Consider the following 17,201-nt stretch of genomic DNA (forward strand, 5'->3'; position numbering starts at 1 on the left):
AGTAGTACTGGTGGTATTATTGTTATTGTTAAAACCTCAACACTTCCTTGTACTTTCCCTTCTCTGCACATCTTGTTTTCACAAAGGAGAGTAATATACTCCCATTAACATGGTAGAAGAAGTCAAATGAAACTCTCCATTTCACTGCCGACCTACATTCATGCTCTCACCTGCTGTCAGGAGTGAGGGCTACCGAAGGAACACGATGAGGTTTCTCCGCTGGGTGTCTTTTCTTTTGATAGAGTGAGCTCAGACATCCAGGAGAGACTCAAGGTAGAACAGCTACTCCTCTGTATCGAAGCTACTGGATGTGGCAAGGTCAGATTTTCAAGATGCCTCTTTGGTGAGGTGCCTCAGCCACGTCCTGGGACTGGGAGTCTTGGGCTAACCTGAGACACATTGGAGAGGCAATAGGAGCAACATAGAAGAGCCAGAGGAAGTTTTTGGGAAGAGGGAAGTCAGTCATCGGTGTCTCGGCTGCTTGTCCATGACTCAAGTTCGGAATAGAGGTGGGAAATTAATATATGAATAGGAGAGTTGTTTGAAGGCAAAGTTTGCCTCCGAATGCTTCTGTCAGCCAGTGTCACAACAACCTGAGGTTGAGGTTTGAGGGCCCGACTTCAGAGAAGGTCAGACATCTGGTCGGCAAAAGCCAACACAGTAAGACACTAGAGGCTGCAGCTGGATGTGACTGATGTTCTGGACCCTATTGTCTCTCAGAGCACCTTGCTGTGCCCCAAAAGTGTCTGAGTTTCACCAACATGACGCTCCTCAGATCAGAGGAAGACTTGCAGAGTCAGGTCGACACCATGGTCTCCGGAACATGCTTGCCTGACCCAGAAAAGATGGAGGGCTGTGGAGTAGCTGCAGCTCTCCCGTGACTCCTGCCCAGAGAAGGTGCCGTCTCCCCTCACACAGCTGAAACCAATGTTTAAACGAATCAATATATTCTTCTGTATTTCAGCGTATATTAATCCAGAACCTTCCAGTGTCGACACTCGAGCCTTGAATAAAGCCGAGCGTCTGCAGCTGAGGAAGCTTTTTGTTCCGTGGAGAGCGATCCGTCTGGTTAATGAGACAGAGGTTTCAGCCCAGAACAGAGAGGCCTTCAGGGAGGGAGGCCGCGGTTTGGGTCTCATTAAGATGACGAGGCAGAGTCAGCCTGGCTTTTGTTGACGGTTGGCGGTGTTGACATTTCGGATTCGGCTTTAAATGAGCATTGAGGGGACGAGGAACGGCTTCAGTCATGTGCTTCAGATGACTGATCTCTGAGTGACCCGTCAGGTCCCGATTTAACGCCCCATTTCCTCATTAAAATGACTCAGTCTCTCTGTTTACATTCAATCCGCTCTGCAGACACTTTTTTGGACGGGACGCGTTCCATCAAAGGACCTGGAGCAGTGTGTGATCTCACACGGTGCTGGTGTGAATTAGGGACGGGGTTCTTAACCTTTTTGATCTCGGGTCCCACCTCTCCCCGAACAAATGGGACCGGGGCCCATTCAAGTAATAGAACTGATTCATAACTCTTGACTTCATTTGTGATCAATAACAAACCAAACACCTTGTGAAATGACATGAAATCATCGGCAAGATATTTATATGTCTACAAAAAGTCCAGCCAGCAGCAGACGCAGGTGAAAGGCATATTCATGAAATTTACTAAAGAAAAAGGAAAAAATACCTTTGATGCAAACTGTGGAGAAAATTGGAAAAACTGAATAAAATTCTGAACAAAATAATCTAATAAAACCATATATAAATATCATTAAAAAAACAGATATTTTGTTAAAACTCCAAAGAAGATATAAGTGAAGTGTAAATAAAAGTATTGCCATCAGTTTGTTAATCTTTTCTCTTTTCAAGAACTTCTCCATCACAGATTTATTTCCTCTGAAGTGTTTTTCCATCTTTCCCAGCGACTCTCGCAGCTCTGTGCAGTTGTACATCATTATTGTTGTTGTCTAAAGCGCCTTCTCACTAGAATTGTTATTGTTCTTGTCTCCCCCTACAGGTTGGTAGACTTGATTCACCGGCACTGATCCACGTCCTTGTTGGACCTTCTTGAGAAAGACACTGTGAAACGGTTCACGTCAGGTGAGTCCTTCTTCTCGGAGCCAAATTGGATCACAAGTTTGGAATCTGATGTGAAGGTGAAGCTCTCGGGGTCCCGGCGGACGAACGCTGAGCTCAGTTTGACAGTTTCACACCTGCCGGAGCAGAGTCAGACAATATCCAGTTGTCTTTGAAGTACATTAAGGGGAGAAGCCTGACAGTAGAAATGACTTTGAGGGTTGCAGAGGTTCGGTGAGTTTGGCCTACACGAAAGCAGAGACAGCATCATGAGGAAGTGACTTCAACTGAAGCTCCTGCTCTACCGTGCTCCTCTGGGCTATAGGCTCCTCCATGAAATGTTATGAGCCGTTATAGAGTCTTTGAGAGGTATCATTAGTCTTGCTCCTGGAGGTGACAAGTCTCTGACGCAAGGTCCATCTGTTTCCATCATCATGAGGTGTCAGGGCCGATCTCCGTCAGTGGTGATGGAGGTTTGGCGGTGTTAGTTTGCCAAGTCTGTTTTCAGGCTTCCGAGCTGACGTTTCTCTGCCGACTCACATTTAAAACTGGAAAATTTCTTTGTTTCTGGGATTCTAGTTCATGGCGGCTTTTCCAGAGCCCAGTACTGGTCACTGAGATGATGCTTGGATGAGAGCATAAAAGAAGAAAAACCAAGCCTCATTGTTTTGTTTGAGGTTCGAGCATGCCGACATTAAGCTTTTTAATTATTTGCTTGAATTTTTCATGATTGTTTGTCTTCTTAAAAAGTTGTTTATTCCAGTTTTGATTTTGCTCAGCTGTTGTTTGTTTCTCATATTCAAAAATCAACAGTTGAGCGTTTTGTAATTCTCACAGATCCACTCACACCTGCTCTTCTGTTTGGTAAATACCACATGTGCCAGAGATGGAAATGGCTCTTCCACAACACACACTCATACTCACCGGCAGCCTCACACACACACGCACAAGCACGCACACCTACACCTACCTCTGACAGGTTAGTAGGTGCTTTCCATTGTGTTAGCTGGTCTCACTCCAAAACACTCTTCACAAAACAGATGTGTGTTTGTGTGTTGTGAATGTGTGTGTGTTTGTGTGTGTGTGATGGCGGCGAGGGATCCACCAGCTGCCTCAGAACTCAGAGCGAGCATTCTTGTTAGTCCAGCTGCCTCTTTTATTTATGTGTTGTGTTTGACTGCATATTTTTCTGAGATTTATGACGAACGAAGACCAAATGGCTTCAATAAAAAGATAATCCAGTGATTTGTGGATGAAAATTTGCTTGATGAAGTTTGTACAACAGTGCGACCTGTGGTCTTGGGCTAATATTGCTGTATCTGTTTAGAGGACACCAACCAGTAAAACCATGTAAACACTGAAGCGACTGGCGAAGGAGGTGAAGCAGAGAGTGCAGCAGGGTGGAGAGGACTGTGACGTCAGAGCAGATGATTTTCAGGACAGGAGAGGTCACTGTCAGAGTCAGAGATGCAGATACTGAGGGTGTCACTGGGAGAAAGGACAAGATCAGAAATGAGTCTGTCAGAGGGACATGAGGAGGAGGTTGGGAAATGGGCCACTTCCTGGTATGAATGAATAAAAACTGTCAGATTTATTTTTACAGTGACACTGAAGCGTGTAATTCACAACACTTGGTGAGCCTTTGGAATACATTTGCTCCTGAATCGGACCGGACAGGCTGGTTCGGTGAAGATGGCAGAGGAGCCACATCAACAGGTTTATGACGGACTGCTCCAAAGGTCTTCTGCCGACCTACTTTGGATTTTTGACTTGACAATGGTGAATTTTGGGTCATGAGGGATTTGACGTGAAGAAGTTATTCGTGACACAATAGCGGACAGAAAAATCCTCTCCCCTCCAAAATAAAGCTTCCCTTTTGTGTTGTCACGTTGAAAGACGAATCGCGGTGCCGCTGGTGTAAACCAGGACACCGATAAAAGACGAGCGAATCGAGGACAAACCTGCGGCAGAGATGAGAACAAACGTGGCAGTAAAGCAGGACCGGGCCTCGGATGGGCTCCGCAGTAATAACACCGCTTTTATAGGCAATGAAACAGACGATGGATGGTGTGTGAGAGTGTTTGCATGTAGCCGTCGGGGACTTCATGCGTTTATGGCCTCCAGCTTTCACGAAGAACAAGAGCAAGAAGACTCCTCGCCTCATTTGTCACTTGTGTACGATTTTGCTGAAAAGGTCATCGAGTCAAACACGCAAGGATTATTGTGCGTTATTGTGGAATTTAAAAAATAGCAGCGATATTTTCTAACCTTTTGTTTTGAGCTCATTTCAATGAGGCTCAGGAATGAGACATTGTGATCGTCTCTGCTGCTTTTTTGTCGGTCTGAGTCACAGTTTTCCCTCCGCTTTGCGCTCTCAGCTCCACTCTCTAATCGTGACCTTCAGCTTTCTCTTTAAGGCTTGGTGATGTGCTGCTTTACCAGTAGAGATGGGACTTGTTTTCTGCTGCTCATTTTGCACAACTTTCAGGTCATTGTCATGAAAAAAACTTCAATCGTCAGTGATGCTTTTTGATCCAGTCAGCATGCTTCAATAGCAAGGTTCTCTCCAACGCTGAAGCGCCATAGGGGCCCCCAACACAGGAACTTTGACCCCCTACACTGGGAGTTGTAGTCAACTGTGTCATTCAAGGACTGTGAAGGAGGATTGTTCGCGCTGCCCTCATCGCCCATCTCTTCTTCCCCCTCCCTGGTTTCTCTGATGCTTCACCGCGAATATAAAAACCACTTGGCCCCGGAGGCACTTTTCTCTGGGTCCCTTCCCTTTGACAGACCTTAAAGAAACAGCTTCCTGTTGACTACAGGAGAGAACCTGAGAAGTCCTCTAGTCGCTCCAATGCCTTCATCTGAACCTTTCATTCTTCTCTGCTATCCACAAAATAAAACTATATGGCTGCTTCTGGAACGCTCATCCCTCCAATGGAACCGCTGCTGGGCCTTGTAGAGCCGGGCCATAGGGCACTGTTTTGGTTCTGGAATTCTACCGACTCCAGATGGGAAATCATTACGGAGGGTATTTTGTGGCGAAACTAAAACTGTCTAATGAGCTTAGGAGAAGGATTTTACTCTGCGTGTGTCGCACACGTGAAACAGCTTTACTGAAAATGCTTTGAAGTTATTTTCTCCACTAGCGGCAGATAAAGAATTGAAATACATTTAAAGCTAAACTAGGACACACATTGACTGCAGACACACTCCCAACGCAGCAGTGTCTCGACAAGAACTGTGGCCGTGGTGTTTTTAATTGTACAAAGGCTCGTGTGTGTTGTGGCTGACGTGGAGAGGCTGCTTCAAGCTGAGAGGAAGGAGAGAACCGACAGGTGTGACACCTGTCATCCTCCGGCTTACCTGCTCCGTGTGTACGGTACATGTATTAATATTCTTGTGTGGACCAAGTCTTTGACGAGACGCTGATCTTTTCAGGACATAGTGTTTTGTGTGGATGTTTTCACTGGTCCACATAGAGTTTTGCGGGTCTGGTTAAGGTTAGCCAATTGTTTTGGATGGTTAAGTTAATGGTGAGAGTGGGGAAATGGTGATGGCAAGGAGAGGTCCTCATAAGGATATACAAGTATACAAATACAAGTATTTGTGTGGAGGTGTGTGGTTGTTTATACTGCCTCATGCGGACCAATTCTTGACAAAACACTATCATCGTGGGAATCTTATGTCTTCGTGGGGCCCTTTTTCCGGTCCCCACAGGTCCAAACCTCAATTTGAGCATGAAGACTTACTGGGTCATTCTAACTGGGTTTCAGTTTGGTTCAGAGTCCTGGTTAAGGTGAACCATGTGTTTTGGATGGTTAGGTTTAGGGGGAGAGACTGGGGAAAGGGTGAAAGCCAACGAATTGTCCCCTCAAAACATAAAAAAAACATGACTGTGTGTGTGTACATATGGCAGATGAATGAAAAAGAATGAAACACAGCATGAACCAAATGGTCTGCTGAAGCCCTCAACTTGAATTGAAAAAGCTTTGCAGTCATGAGTCAGTGACTTGTGAACTATACTTAACTGATGAATCTAAATTCTCTGAGGCTGTGCCCTCGGTATCCTCTGCTGCTCGGCCTATGTGGGGGGTGAACTGACACGATAAAGGATGATCTTTGTTAGCACAGCCACAGTTAGCTTCCATTGTCTGGTAGTTTCCTGTGAGGACTTCCATGGTACAGCAGAGACATTGACAAGAGCCTCACTGAGTTGAAGGGGTGGGTGACATTCATGCTCTCTCAGTCTGTTGGGATTGCACCTGCAGTCTCTGTAATCCTTATGGCCCAGCAACAGATCGGTCGTCCAACAATGAACATGAGGCTGTATTCCACCCAGCGGCAGATCAAACTATTATGCAGATACGAAATGGAAGTGTTGAAAAGAAGAGTAGCCTTCAGATATCCAACATGGCTCGGATCCAGAGACTACACCAATTAAATACATTCAAATATTTAATGTCTATATCCTAAAAATAGCCTGAAGTGCCGGCAGGCAGAGAGTCGGAGTGAGGACGCGGTGGCTGGTCCGGTCCTCGATTGCATCTTTGTTGCTGAAATAATGGTTCCCTTTAAAAATACAGTTCAAATCCAAAGGGAGAAGTGAGGGAGCCAAAGTGATGCATTCAAGGTGAGGGATTCAGAGAGCCAGAATGGGCTGAGATAAAAATAGGAGCTGTGAGCTGCACATGTGAAATCAGCAGGTACATCAGTCCAGGTGAGGGGCCCGCGGCCAGCAGCCTCTCTGTGTGTGTGTGTGTGTGTGTGGCTGAGGAGGAAAGCCAAGGGCTGCAAACACACTCCTCTAAATAGCTGAACACAAGCAACACAACATGAGTCTCTTTCTTAGAGACCCAATCATGTCGATGCTTTTGACAGCAATCTATTCGTGTGGCAAAGGGGAAGTATGTTTTATTCATGTTCATCATGAGCCCAGTTATGAGCTCACATGCAGCGGGTCAAGTTGCATTTTGTTTTGCTTCTATCAAAAGATGTTTGCCATTATATGGAACAGAACATGGAGGTGAAGAAGAGGGCGGAGCCACATGAGAAGACAGCCTCCATATGATCACAAATTTCACACACAAAATGTCACTAAGAAAAGGACCGGTTCTGACTGACCACACAACAACCTGATATATTTACGCACCACCCTGCCCCCGCCCCTCCTTTTCTCCCGTCTCTCACCTGCATTTTATTTACATTTATTTTCAGTTTCATCCGATTCACCACACAGTGTGTTTACCAGTATGTCATTGGAGTCCGAGGCTCTATTGTGGTCTAACTCTGAGCGCAGGTTAGTGCTTCATGAGGGTCACGGCTGAGTCTTGATCGAGTGGATCACAGCACAAACCGCTCACATTGTGTCATGAAGTGAAACACAATCTGATCTGAGAATCATGGGATGCTGGTTGGGTCATGATGTGTTCCAAGCACACCTGTCACATCAAGACACATGCCTCAGATGGAGGGTTGGCATGTGATTGTACGTGCAGCACATGAGTCACAGTGATATGAACCCACTCCCATACACACGCTCACACGCACCATGATGTGGGTCAGGATATGATGGACGCTTTTCGTTTAATGGCTTTTTCCATCCACCTCTATGAGGAGCTACAGCACCTCCAAATGGACAAAGTGCGAACCAACAGCTGTAGGGTTTGAAGACTGTACTCAACCCTCCCCCTCACCCTGTCACTTTAGCTATGGTTGATGAGGAGTCGGTGACCAGGGCCTTGTGTTTCTCTGACTCACAACCGCAGTCCTCTGCTTTGATCTCGACTGACTTGCTCCACCAGCTTCACTTTTCTCCCCTGCACCTATTGCTTCCCTGTGGTTTCTGTTTGCAGCGAATGGAGTTTTATCTCCACTTTGCTTTAGTTTTTCATTAGCAGCCCTGAAAGAACAAAAATCCCTTCAACTCTATCATGTCTTCAGCAGTTTCACAGAATCCCCAGGATCTCTGACTCAAACGGACTCTCACCGTGGCGGTGTGACGTTGATGACAACAGATTAATGTGATGGAAGGAAATAAAAATAGAACCGAAGGAAGGAAACGTACATTTGTACTCACCAGGTGGAGCGTCGGCTGAGCTGAAGATGTTCTGGATGTTAGTTCTGCTCAGATCATGAGGAAACTTTTTATCTGGTTTGTTCTAACAAAGACAAGCTTCAGATCCGGCGAGCTGAGAGATCGAACCAGAGCTGAGCAGAAATGCTTTGACAAACTCCCAGCTAGTTCTGATGGAATCCTTCTTTAGTCTTCAAGAGTCAGAGTGATCTCATATCTTCAGGACGCACCTCACATCTTCACGCATCACTCTGTGAGAAGTCTGGGTGAGCTGCCATCAGACTTGCAGCAGGTCTCCTTGAGTCTGAGTCTTCTGAATTAATGTCACAAAAAAGTCTTCATTTGAATCCTACTCATAAGGTTTCATGTCTCCATATTCTCCAGTCTTTTCAGTGTTTTCTTCTAAGGTCACGAGTGAAGACGTTTCCCTAACAGACAGGCGTCTGCTTTCTCCAAAAGCTCCTCCAATCTGAAGGTCCTTCCTGGCCATCAGGCATCTCCTGGTGTCGCTTTGAGCTTTTAAGTTCTTTATATTGTGAGTTCCATTAGAGTTCCTGAAGAATCCTAACACTTCTTCAGGAGTCTTCCTTGTCCATGAGAAGAACACTCATCAAATTCAGCACCCCATGATCCTATACCCCGTGTCACGCTACAGTATCATAGATCTCTAGAGGCATGGATACGAAATCACATTCAAAGGAACATTTTCCCGCCAGTTTTCTTGGTCACACTCTCCATTCAGTAGAAAAGGATCTTTCCCGCCGTCTGTTGTTCTGGACTGCCGCATGTGCGTTTCACCAAGCGAGTGCAGACGCTGGGCACTTATCTCAGCCGAAAACCCTGCAGTGGGCTGATGACTGGGTGGATTTGTTCTGCAGCGTGTTCGGCAGTAAAATGGCATGAATGTGCAGCTCCTCTCTGGGGAGCCAGAGAAGCGGGGAAAACAAGAGCAGCAATAACAAGAACATAACCAGAGAGATGTTTTATGTGACAATAAAATCTGACTGTTGGAGGAAAGAGAGACAAGTTGTCGGTATCTCAGCAATAGCGACGAAAAATGCCCTAATGTTTTAATCATACAAGAATTCTGGTGGGACTTGAAGCAACTTTTGACTAACTTGGGAAGCAGAGAAGAGTAACCTCCGAGGATGAACGTGACTATTCTTCAGGATGTCAGGAAGGGTCTTTGTTTTAGTGATGTTGGAAGGACCTTTTAGCAAATGTGGCGTGACTAGAAGCCTAAGACTCAAGAGTTCACTGATCTGATACAAGAAATGACTTCATAATCACTGAGAAATACTTCTCTTTCGATGGAAGGTGTAAACCACATAGTGATGACTCAAACCTAAAACCTTGGGCTGTGTCCCATTTCTCACCCTAGCACTTGGTTTTGAGTGCCCTCCACTATGAAGTGTCCTCCGACGACAAAGTGAAGTGATTGACGTCCCTCATGACGTTATGCTATGTTGTCGGTTGAAGACAACGTGTCAATGGCTGCCGTGCTGTGTTTTGTTTCCTGCATATCAAGTGTTGGAGACGTGCTGGAAATGCCAGCTCCAGCGTTTCTACATCGCACTTGGTTTGGTGAACCAACGGAGTAGAAATGGGCGGAGCTGAAGCCAGCTTCGCCGCTATGTTGCGGTGATAGATCTGTTAGAGGTATAAGGATGTTAACGTTAGCCTGGCAAACTGTTGTTTGTTAAGAAGAGATAAAAACCTACTGTTGTTCATACAGGTATATGTTGTATCGTTCATGTTGTCGGACACAATAGACTATTTGGGTCGCTAACGTGTGATACCAGAGAAAGTAAACAAAAGAAAGAGTAGTCCTTGTTACTAAAATGTCCCTGTTGTGTTTGTTTTTAAATAAAGTACTGCGGTGTCCTGGAAATCTATCCACACTTCATATCCCCACTTGGTTTCAAGTCAGCTCCCTCCGTTTGAAGGGATCTTTTCAAGTGGTGAACGGTGAGTGGCCTTGGTCTTAGGAGTATTGGGACACACTACACTTACACACTTGAGCGCACAAAATCCAGTGTTAGGGCCAAAAACGAGTGTTAGGGTGAGAATTGGGACACAGCCTTAATGGACATGGCAGAAGGCTTCAAAGTCCACGATTGCACCACAGAGCCGGATGTTCAATATGTGACATCTCTACTTCCAATGTTTCATATCAAACTGTCAGTTAAAACTGCAAAATAACTGAAGGCCTGGGAGTTCAACTCACAGCATTTGATTCAATGAGCAAACCTAGACATTCAGCAGGCTGTCCGTCCCACGGGATATGAAGATGGAGGCTTCGATGAGGCCAGTCCAAAAGGATGCATTCAGAGGTGTCTATACAATCACAGTATGGTGGCTGAGTCCTTGTTCAAAAAACATTTTATACAAATGTTGTCAGTCCCTCTCTCGAGAGGCACAGTTCTACCACTCTTCCTGTCCTTGGAGTTCCAGCTAACTTACGGCGGACAGTTGCAATGGCCATGAAATACGAACTAGTTCGTACAGCAGGTCGAACTGCTGGAGTATGTCTGAACATACCCTATGAGCCGATACAAACCAATCTTGTCTACTCAGAAAGTATAATGTTGACTCTGGTGGGATTTGAACCCACAACCTTTGAATATCTTTGCAAACCTAGAAGTCCAATGCGCTGTCCATTGCGCTACAGAGCCACGTCGATACAGCCCACCTCTGAGTGAAGGACGCAAGAGAGTTACAAAAAAAAAAAAAATTCTAACGTGTCCTCGGCGTCACCTGAATAAAGCACTCTGGCCTTGGTAGGAAATAATGTGCATGATCAATGGAACTATTGCTGACAGCCATTTATATGTTCCACTTTTTACCAGATGAAACAGAATAATCAAGATCTTTTGCAGCGAGGTTCATTCTGAGGCAGATATTTTAATGAACAGATGATAAACACGACTTCATTAACTGTTAACATCTTGTGGGGATCATAGGTAGTTATGTGCTCAGAGAAAACACACTCTTCTGTTGTTAAATGTCACGCTACATTAGAACCCAACCTCTGCCAGAAAAAAAAAGGTCTCTATGGAAACACACACTGGAGTACATAAAGTACAAACCAGCTGAGAGAGCAGACTGTGGACTCTGATGGGACTAGAACCCACAACCTTGAATTGCAGAGCTGCATGACTTGTCTGTGCTGCCACTCTTGGAGAAACAAGAGCTGTTGGTCATGGTCCAAAATTAGCCATAACATTCCAAGTTAAAAGCAGATGATGAAGCAGGAGATCATGATGTAGACTTCACTTTCAGGTCCTTCTAAATAACATAGCATGGACACCAGCAGGGTTTGAACACAGTGTCCAATGTCCATTTGGTTGTGGGTCAGAAGAAAGTGTGGTGCCTCCTGATGCCAACAGCTAATTCCCTGGGGCTTGAACCCCCAACCTATGAATCGCTTCTCAAATGGCAACTGGTCCAACAGGTCCAGATCTTGTGGGGGACCTCCAGTAAGATGGCAGGAAGCGGAATAAACCCGAATGGAACAGCATTCCACCTCCTCTCATTCATTGCTGTCTATTCTGGCCCTTGTCAAGTCATTGCACGTGTAACTTGGTTCTAGCTGCGTCCAGCAGGTGGCCAAAGGAGCATCCCTTCTCTCAGATGGAAGTGAAGTTGGAAGAGTCGCACACCCTCTCCCTCACTAACAAGCGTGTCACTTGCGGTCAGTGGGCGCCAGACAAGATGACAAATGAAACATTGGGCTGGCGACTGGACAGGTGTGAGAAAGCGTCTGACGGCCTCATTACTGGTCCGGTGTGAGTCCAGACCTCCACAGCGGTGATGTGTTTACATCCCAGCAGCCAGGAGGCATCAGCAGCTTTTTAATGAAGTGACCCCGCGTGGCTGTAGACTTGATGAACGGCCCGCTCCAAACCTTTATTAAAAGTCCTGGCGTGCGCGTCTCTGATTAGGAGGCCGCTCTGTTTCTGCCGTTCCGTCGGCGAACGGGCCCCGCGTGCACCAGCTGTTATTAACTTGTGTTATTGCTGTCCATTTGGCTCTAAATGGTCTGGTGTTGGCAGCGGGACGGGCCTCAGAGAAGTGGCCCGCCATTGCTGAAAAACTTAGAATGCTTTTATGAAAAGCAAGTCTCAACTCTTAGTGCTAGGAATCCTTGGGTGCACCACAGACATTATGGCTAATGCCACATTTATTTCATCTTCATGTGGGAGATAAAAACTCTCTCAAGATGACAAATCCTTGTTTGTGTTTGTTGTGTTGTGTTTTTTTTATTTCTCCAATTTGTTTTTTTAATATTGCATAAATAATGGGGAACACATTTATATATATATATATATATATATATATATATATATATATATATATATATATATATATATATATATATATATATATATATATATATATATATATATATATATATATATATATTTAGGAATATTTTTGCATTTTTTTATATATCATACTTTGCTTGTCAGCTAATAATTATTATTATTTTGAAAAAAAAAAAACAATTTCTCATTATATGACAATGTAAACAGGCGACTCTGGGTAGTTTGGTTGAACACTCGCACACCCTTCTTCTCGCGCCCCAACAATTAAAAAGAACCAAAAACTTAAAACACTGTATGCAGACTTTGGATCATGTGCTTCAATGATGCGTGACATCATAGTCAACAACGAAATGATCAAATAAAGAGGAAACGTGTGATACATGGGTCAGAAAGTCAAAGTCATTTCTACTTGTGTTGTTGTGCTGGTGACCGAACAGGCAGCAAGCCGCGAAGTCAGCACTGTCACAGCTGAAAACGGATGATTGTGTTGCCAGATTTTTATGACACTTCTGAGAAAGGTGGAGTGGGTCGCCAGAATGTTGGGAGTTCATTTCACCTCCACGGCACATTTTTGTATTTAAAAAAAAAAAACACTGTGTTTTATTGCGTCGCACACTACAATCGGCTTCAGCGAGTCTTTGCCACCAAATCCGAATGTTGACTTTTTTTCTGCTTTATATATTCGGCCACCTAATGTTTGGTGCATCCTTACTGAAGGCGCCTAGAAATGTATCAATATGTATCATGTATCAACCAGTCACTGCATGGTCCTGATCTACAGTAATCGCTTTTGAATTTCATAGAAAGCGCTAGTCTTGTAGTCAAGACTGTATCCAGACCAAGCTGAGACCAACCAGGTTCCAGAAACATAAGTCTATCAGTCATGTAGACACACACATTTATTCATTGCAGAGGAAACATTTTCTCCCAAATAAATTAGAAATGCTTTCTTTGGAACAAGCTGGGTGTTTGTTCTGTATTCAGTTTGGTCTTGTTCTCTGTATGCTTGAGTCAACACGGTCTTGGATAGAAGGCTGTGAAGCAGTGTTGAAAGTCTTGCCTCTGTGGGAGTTTGAAAAAGAAAGAAGGAGAAATGATTGGAAATTACAGACACACTGGAGAAACAAACTTAGACTGCATGAACCCACAACCTTTGAATTGTAATGGAACCGAAGCTTAGTAACATGCATCTGAGTTCGACCAACAAGGTTATATGGTGCAAGTTTGTGATTGACTTTTTAAAAATCATTTTTAAAATAGTCATCATTTGATATTTTAATCTGGAAATTGTATGTTTTTGTGATATTCTAGGTTTCTTTTAAATCCAGCTTTACTGAATCAGTTATTTCAAGCACATTCATTGCATTGCTTCCACAGTGTGAATGGGAAACATTTCCCCTTAAATTTATGCCACATAGATTTAAAAGAGGCATAGTGAGCGCTTCTGCCCCTTTTTCACACTTTCGCGCAGTGAATAGTCCCGCATGCATGTAGTTAGCTTCAGAACTTGCGCATGCGCATTACTTTCTTCCTGACCACATTGGGCAAGCGGACCAGATCAGGCACTGTCCAAAGCTTTGCCTCTCTGAAAGTGTGGAAAAGCAAACTGATTTTAAAAATCGGTAGCTTAATCGGAAAAAAAGGTGAGGATGAAGGAAAAGAAAAACATGTGACTGAAGATACGTAATAGATTTTAGCAAAGTAAATACAATACACTGAAAAGTTGCCTCGTAAAAATATCCATGGAGGAAAATTTCTTTTGAAAATAGATGAATAACCCACCACAATAAAAGTAACAAAATGATGTATGCAGTGTTGAAAGGTTAGTCTAGTAGAAAAAAGAAGGAGAAAAGAAGATTCATGGTTGAAAATTCAATCAAAAAAGAACAAGAAAGAACGTCAGCTTGGAATGTAAAGACAAGCAGGGTTATAAAGGCTTCAGTGCTCTTCACTCTGAATTAATAACCTCTGAGAGTCTCCTCCTTCCTTGCTCCACATTACTGCCACGCTCTAAACACCAGCAGACGGCGGCTGAACAGTACGCCAGCGTAACCAGGCGCTGGTTGCAGGTGTGTTGATCCTCGCACGGCTGAACCCATGATCAGTCTTTGTGAAAGCGCAACGACGGCGGCAAGCAAAGCCGCATCTTCTCTTGTAAGTCGTTCGTCAACAAATCAGCCCAGCTGTTCGGCGCCATGCTGCTTTTCTTCTCGACATTTGACTGAGTAAACATGTTGATGTCAGGACGCTGTAATGACTCACTGATGATCTGCTGCCTCTGCTGCTGCAGAACAGGAAGTGATGAGCTTCTGCCGTGAGGTGCTCGCTAGAGGTGGAGGTTTCCACCCTGATGTTAACAAGTGGTGTTTGGACTCTGGAGAAAAATATGGCCAGCTGAGTGGATCATACATGTGCAGTTGGGATGAATAATTCAGGAAGTGATTATGATTTCATGAGTCTTCTGCTAAAGTTTTGGCCCGGACTGTTTCCCAACTGCGCCGGCAGGAAAAGATTGATGCCCTCCCGGTCCCCGATCGCCGCCGCCATGTTTGCAGAGCTGACTTTTTGATGAGATGTTTGTTGGTGTCTGGACACACAAGTGTGGTGTGAGAGGCTTTGCGGATGATTAAGAGCTGGCTGTTTGCTTGGAGTTCTGATGCATTTAGATATAAGGACTCACTGCACTTCCTTCTTTGACGCACAAATCATCTGCAGCAACTGGAGGAGATAGGCCCATGGGTGGCTTGTGAATAGTGGCTACTTGGTGGACGAGAGGCAGTGGAAGCTGTTCTGATGTGGCAGGTAGGTATTAATATAAATATAAATATTGATATAGACAGCTGAAGAAGTCACTAAAGGAGGACAGAACATAGAGGCGAGTGCTGGCTGCTCGGGTGCAGGCCTCGTATGCCGACTCTGATCTGTATTGTGACGTGAATTTTGTTTTCTACTTTTAAAATGTCTTATTTATGGACGCGTATTCTCGTGTGACAACAGATGAAGTGTGCTGCTGTCAACGTGCCACTCCACGCATCGATAGATGGAGCTCAATGAGGCTGATCTTGCTCTTCATCTCAGAGGACAGTTCCCTCAGAGGGAGAGAGAAGGTCTAATTCAAGTAGAAGCAGCTTTGACCAAGCAGATCATGGAACACTCTACACACACCTAGTAAAGTGTGAATCCTGGTGAGGGACGAAGCGACATGAGTCTCTCAGATGATGACTGGGTTTGACTCTCATTTACTCCACATCCAACGCTCCCTGCTTTAGTGGTGCTCACACTAGGTTTGAGGGTCCTGGAACTACATTAATGGGGGTATAAACATTTTAGGTTACAAGTCAGTCAGAACCAACCGGCCCAAAAAAGCTGATGCCTCCAGAATGATGGTAAGTGAATGCAAGATTTTATGGAATTTTGTTGGAAACTAGGGCCTCCACAGGATGAAAACACTAAATAACTCCCTGCTTTGTTCTTATTAATGTGGTTATTAATAAAAATGAGACTATCTGAGACTCAATCTTGAACATCTTCATTGATGATCAGAGTGGAACACTGTCAGATTTTAAGACAAGTGTGGCAGGAAGGAGGCCAAGACCGGAATCAAGTCCAACAAATTTAATGAGGAAACAAACAGAATCACACTCGACCTCTGCACTAGAAGGAGACAGGAACAACAAAAGATCAAAATACCATACAGAATTACACTCCACTTCTGCACTAGAAGGAGGCAGCAATAACAAAAGAACCAAAATATTGACAAAGGCAGACGAAACAATATTACACCTCAACACCAGCGGGAGAGCGAGTCTGATAAGTCAAATAAAACAGACCAGGAACAGAAAGAAGCGTCCATAAGCGTAAACCGAAGGGAAGAAACCAGAGTCCAGGGCACGGAAATAAATCCACAGGAATGGGGGAAGGCAGGCACAGACGCACTGAATGAGAAATGAGACAGATCAGAAAACAACGTACAAACTTAAAGCACATGGAAAAACATCTATGGTTAGGAGAAGAATCATCCACAATAGGAGGACGGGCACAGAGGGTCATACCAGGGAGCGCAAAAGCAACAAACTGAAGCCGGCTGTCTTCTGGCCGGCGTTCAAGTATAGCGGTTTGTGATTAGGAGATTGGACTCAGGTGTGTGTGTGTCTGTGAAGCCTGTATGGAGGGAAAACAACCAACAATCCTGGAAGAGAGGAGGAGAGAACGACAGGAGCAGGAAGTTTTCACCATAGTTTCACCTCCCTTGCTCTCGCCTCACCTTCATTTCCTCCTTCGATCACATCCATGAACCTCGCTGGTTTCGTCTTCTTCCATCTCCAGCACTTGGCCCCTCACCGTCTCGCCCATCCACATGATTCAAAAAGGAAGCGTGCAAGGCTGTAAAATGATGCTCCGTGGCAGACATGCGTGTTTCTATTGACTCTATTTTTGCCTTGTATCATTTCCACTCAGGCTTCTGGCTTCTCGTCTCCGTCTGTGCTTCCTCTCTGTGTGGGAGATCAATCAGCAGATTCTCAGTGAAACAAAAAATACATCATTTGCTCTGAAATGTGCTGCCAGATGGAGCAGCAGACAAGGAACAGCGTGGTTGCTTAAAGCCTGGGAGTAGTTTGGTTGTTAATTAAGTGTATGAATATTTGGAAAAGAGAGCGGCGGATCATGATCCTATCATTTCTGAACATCACAATCTTGGCGATTAAAGGTCACGGTGGCAAGCC

General features: G+C 44.7%; 1 protein-coding gene and 1 non-coding gene across 9 annotated transcripts in view; one reads left to right on the plus strand and one right to left on the minus strand.

The window, feature by feature from the left end:
* Positions 1-17,201, plus strand: part of si:cabz01090165.1 (uncharacterized protein LOC100333421 homolog) — a 167,394-nt gene that overhangs the window by 92,172 nt on the left and 58,021 nt on the right. For 5 of the 8 annotated variants that reach the window (XM_053872264.1, XM_053872268.1, XM_053872266.1 and 2 more), the window contains one exon: positions 2,015-2,097. The exons of the other annotated variants lie outside the window; for them this stretch is intronic. The gene's annotated coding sequence lies outside the window, so the exon portion shown is untranslated. The remainder of the gene's footprint in view (positions 1-2,014; positions 2,098-17,201) is intronic. 8 annotated transcript variants of the gene reach the window in all.
* On the minus strand, positions 10,739-10,824 carry trnar-ucu (transfer RNA arginine (anticodon UCU)). The gene is given in 2 exon segments: positions 10,739-10,774; positions 10,788-10,824. It is a non-coding gene; the product is annotated as a tRNA-Arg (tRNA).

This window comes from Synchiropus splendidus, chromosome 8, assembly GCF_027744825.2.
Source record: "Synchiropus splendidus isolate RoL2022-P1 chromosome 8, RoL_Sspl_1.0, whole genome shotgun sequence".
Taxonomy (NCBI): Eukaryota; Metazoa; Chordata; class Actinopteri; order Syngnathiformes; family Callionymidae; genus Synchiropus; species Synchiropus splendidus.